This window comes from Ictidomys tridecemlineatus, chromosome 1 (assembly GCF_052094955.1).
Source record: "Ictidomys tridecemlineatus isolate mIctTri1 chromosome 1, mIctTri1.hap1, whole genome shotgun sequence".
Taxonomy (NCBI): Eukaryota; Metazoa; Chordata; class Mammalia; order Rodentia; family Sciuridae; genus Ictidomys; species Ictidomys tridecemlineatus.
This window is the reverse complement of record NC_135477.1, coordinates 70889257-70894456: the sequence shown is the minus strand read 5'-3', so window position 1 is coordinate 70894456 and position 5200 is coordinate 70889257. Positions and strand designations below refer to the sequence as shown.

The window sequence follows — 5200 nt, the reverse complement described above, 5'->3', positions numbered from 1 at the left end:
AAATTGTGAATTCTTTAACTTTATCAAGGAAGGTTCTTATTTCATCTTCAAATCTGAGGCTTAATTTTGTGGGATATCATATTTTTGGTTGGTATCCATTTTCTCTTAAATCTTAGTACATACTATTCTAAGACCTCCAGCTTTTATGGTCTGGGTTGAAAATTCGGCTGAGATTCAGATTGGCTTACCTCTAAATGTCAATATAATTTTCTTTTTGCTTTTAAAATTCTTTTTCTAAATGTTAGGCATGTTCATAATAATGTAACTTGGGAATGGGTCTGTTGTAATTTTGTATATTTGTATTCCTGTATGCTTCCTGTTTTGATTTTCTATTTTATTCTTAAGGTTTGAGAAATTTTCTACTATTATTTCATTGAAAAGATTGTGTATTCCTTAAGTTTGTATTTCAGGGTCTTCATCTATCTCAATGAATCTTTTTTTTTTTTGATAAAAAAAACTAAAGTTTAATAGTCATTGAAGGGGTAACAGCCACTTATCGTCTACATGTAAAAGTAATTTTAATCCAAGCTAAGAAAACTAGAAACAAAGAATGCTATTAGAAACAACAAAAAATGATAAAAACATTTTAATGCCTAAAATGTAGAAACTTAATATCCTAAACAAAAATATTAAAGATAAAAGGGACTTGAATTTTTTTTAAAACAATTCATCTTATAAAATCAATTTCTAAATAGCTCATATCCTTTTTGCTTTGGTGTTTTGTCTGCTATCAACTAGACATTAGTACAGTAGAAAATTACTTAGGTTCTTTTCAAATGCTTGGCATTATAATGTGATCTCATATCTTTCCTCAAATTAAATTTTGCTTCACATATTCCACATGTATACAGATGAACATCCATGTGCTGCTCCAATTGTTCATTATTTGGGAATATCTGAAAGCAGACCTGGCATATAGTCTCACCAGCAGATAAATGAGAAATCATATGCCGTACATGGTCATGTTTTCTGAAGTTTCCTTGATCACAAATGGAACAGACATACCTGGCCATGCCTTTGTGCATATCATTGTGCAGACGCAACTGACGTTCTCTTAAAAACTGCTTTCCACATGTCTGACAAACAAACTGTTTTTCCTTAGTATGAACAGTATAGTGTTCTCTTAAATGACACCGCTGATAAAATCCTTTTCCACACAGATTACAGAAATGCTTTCGCCTGTGATCTCTTTCATTTTCTTCCATGATGGCACTCTTAAACATATCTTGGTCTAGGCAGCTAGACATATGTTCAACCACTAGATTTTCAGTTTCAAAACGCTGACCACAGTTAGGAAATCGAAAAGGACAGGCAGAATGCTTAAATAACTGCTTTTTTTGGATACTTTTTAACTGGTAATGACTGTCCCTAAAATCATCCAACATTTCAACAAACATATCTCTTATTTCAGACTGCTCATCAGGATTTTCTTCCATGTTCATTTTCTCCTCAGTATTTCCTAACCCATTCATTGTCAGATCTTGGGGTTCTCCACATCTTTGGGCATGTTCCTGAAGTTGTCTACCCTTGACAAGTATTTGTCCACATTTACCACATGCACAGATATTTTCAATGTGTTTGGCTAGGTAATGAGATGACAGGTCCTCCTCAGTTATTGTGAGTCCACACAGCTCACAAGATGCATTTTCAGTATCCTCTCAACTGGACTACTGTTGTTAGGGGGGTCTCATATTTTCTAAACCAACTCTTTCATCAGCATTTATTGACATCCAAGGTTTTAGTTTTTCTACCACTTTTTTTAATGCTGATGTCTTCTTCAACATAGTATCTATAAAATGGCTCTTCAGGTTCATCTTCCAATTCATCGTTGTCAGTGGATTCGTTACAGTCTTTATCATTAACTTTAATAATGTTAAAATCTTTCAGCTCATCTGTAGGAATATCTTCTGGCTCCATCTTGATAATGATTCTTTTCCTCTCAGCAGCTCTGCTTTTTTCTTCAGTGGCTATTTCAGACTCCACTGTGCTACTTTTCCTGTTTCTAGTGGTTGAAGCTGAATCATCAGGAGCCTGGCTTGTGTCTCCTCTGTATTTGTCGGTCTGTGAAGAAAATGTTTTAGAAGAATCCTTTTCACCAAATTTAGCTTTGATGTTACTGTCTTTTTCATCTCTAATATCTACTATTCGGTGGTAAGATCTTGTGTTTTGGTATGAATGTCTGTTAGTACAGGTCAACACATGCTCATCTAATAATTTTTCACAACTAAAGCCAAATCCACAGCTGTCACAGGTAATACTCCGTCCAAAGCGTCGCGATACACGTTCTTTTGGAGCAGATAATTTGGACACAGAACTTTTTTTACACACATCAAATAGTGGTTCAGGAAAATTACCTAATTGTAAAGATTCTTCATCAGGCTCTCTATTATGTGGTGTATTTACTGTTGAACCTGGCTGTGCACACCACCTATTGGCTTCACTTCCATTTGTAGCCACAGTGTCTTCATACATTCTTACTCCAAATATCATTTTGCTGTTCTGTTTGCTGAAAGCAGAAGATGAACATTTTGAACTAGAACAATCTGCATCCTGTATATCTTCTAAGCAGTCAGGAACATTATACAGCTGTAGGTAGTTCGTTGCCACTTTAAACTGCTCAAAACTGGAGGGAGCTGTCATAATTTTTCCTAAATACATAAATTGCAAAATGAGATCAAAACACTCAGCACTAATTTTCATATTGCTGAGATTCAGTTGTGCAGTACTATGTTGATGGTTCATGAAAAGCATTCTAAAATAGGAGCTGCAGGCAGCTAGAACGGCTTTGTGGGCTTGAAAGTAAATGTCATCAATTGCAATGTAACAGTCACAGAGAAAACCCCATTCTCTTTGGTTGTTTAGCTGCTGAAGAACATAGCTGCTGTGGCTGGGTTTTGCCATCTTCTATTAATTAGAGACACCTGCTTTTGGAGATGGTGGTTTGTTGGTTGGTTTGCTGGTATTTTTCTGTCCCCTTGTCAAGCCAACAGCTGTTACTTCTAAAAGGTATGCTGACCTCCTGTTCACCATTTCAGTCCCTTATGGGCCGCCGCAGCAGGAACCCGGGCTGCGGAGATTTTAGGGAGTTTAAGGCAAATCAGCCGCGGGAAAGGCGGGCGGAGGCGAAGGGGCCGCGAGCTGCATTGGCGGCGGCGCGCTGAGCTCGGGCTGGGCTGCGCGGAGAGACTCTGGCTCAGCCAGGGACAGTGCTGCAGCAAAGGACCTCCGCTGCCGCACAGCCGCGCCTGCCGCACCGCACTGAGCTGCCGGCCCGCTTACGCGGCGACTCCGGGTCTGCCCACCAGTTCGCTGCGGCGTCCGCCAGCCTTCCCCTCCCTCTCGCCCGCCCACCCACTCCGCCGCTGGCTGCTAGGGGCACCCGCGGTCACCTGTTTGTTGCAACAAGTTTCTGCGTCGGGCTCCGAGGAGGCTGGCACCACCCGCACCGCGGGGGCCGTCGTGGCGGCGGCTTGACCACCCCTCTCGCCCCTCTCCCAAGGGTAGGCTTGGGACCTCCTTCTGTTTGCACAGCTGGATGGGACTGGGTTCCTCCAGACTCCCCAAGGGCAGGGTGATGCCTTACCACTCGTCCCAGATGTTAGACCCCCGCCCAGCAGGGCCCAGCTGCTGGGCGCTCTCCCTCGCGGTATGCCCGGGGCGTTCTGGGGGCGCCGCTACCCTCGCCCCATCCTGTCCAAGACTCACCCGCTCTGGGTTGCCCATTCCCCGCGTTCCCCCCCACCCTGCCTTCATTGGGCCTGTCCGCCTCTCAGTGAATCTTAAATTAGCCTTTTTATGTTATCCCATATTTCTTGAAAGTTCTGCTCATGAGTCTCAACATAATTCTCTCTGTATTCATTTTTATTTTCAAGATTATATACTTTTGTAACCAAGTCCTGAAAACCTATCTTCCAAGTGATCTAGTCTGTTCTTGATGATTTCCTTTGGAATTTTAGGGTTTTTTTTTTTATTTGTTTTGCTTCTTCTGAGGCTTTTCAACTGATTCTTTTTCAGTGTTTCTAACTCCTTATTGATGTGGACTTTCACTTCTTATATTTCCTCTCTGATTTTATTTATTACATCACCTTTTACCTTGTATATCAGTTTAACCATGAACTTTCTAAATTCCATCTCTGACATTTCCTCCCCTGGGGTGTCAATGCAATTTGTTGCTGAGGTGGTCGGTGTTGTTTGGGATAGTTTGTTCCCTTGCTTTTTCATATTTGTATGTCTACCCATCCATCTGAGTGGATCTGAAGCTGTAGAGTTTCTACCTTAGAGTTTATAATGTCTCTCTATGTTACTAGTGTCTTCACAGATTAAAGGGAGGAGCCCAATGATAGCAACAATCTATGCAAACAATATATAGCAGTAGACTACGTACTTAGTTTCTAATTTTATATCTACAGTGTTAATTGGTACAATATGCAGATATGGTAGAACCAGCAATTTCCATCAGTAAAAACAGTAAGTACTCATGAATTATGGGTAGCATAAAATCAAACAATAGTTTTTGTCTATGGCTTCCTCTGTATTAATAATTGCTGTGGCATTGGTGGTAGGAGCAGATTCTATATACATCAGTTAGTATTAAGAGGTGTTAAGGACAGAGTTGGGTATGGGGAAAGAAGAAGAGACAGGAGGGTAGAAAAGTACTTATAACTTCACAGGGTGAATAGAGCACATGCAGTGGTAACTTAGGATGTGTTGTTAATGATGAAGGGAAAGAAAAAAGAATATAAAGGAAGAGAGAATGGAATTTGTCAGCAACAGAAAAAAGAAAGAGCAAGCCAAGGAAAATAGAGTAGTGACAAAGACTATACAAAACAAAATCAAAATATGCTAATCAAAAAAACAATCCTCAAAAAATAGAGCATGAAAAAAATAACACCTTCCAAAAAATGGCTATAGATGAGGAGAGCGAAATAATTATTTATACGTATAGATGTCCTTGAACCAATCAGTATACATTCAAATGAAACAAAAACCCAAAACAAAAAACAGATCTCTCTCTCTCTCTCTCTCTCTCTCTCTCTCTCTCTCTCTCTCTCTCTCTCTCACACACACACACACACACACACACACACACACACCCCATCAGGAAAAAAAAAAGTGAAAAGTTAAGAAATTAAGGAGTCGTTTCTACTATTCTATGGTGGACAAAGTCATCAGTGATCATATGTGTTTTCTGCCTGTATTC

General features: G+C 40.1%; 1 pseudogene; it reads right to left on the bottom strand.

Moving 5' to 3' along the window:
- Positions 1-503: 503 nt before the first annotated feature.
- On the bottom strand, positions 504-3181 carry LOC101954868 (zinc finger and BTB domain-containing protein 1 pseudogene; annotated as a pseudogene).
- Positions 3182-5200: the final 2019 nt, after the last annotated feature.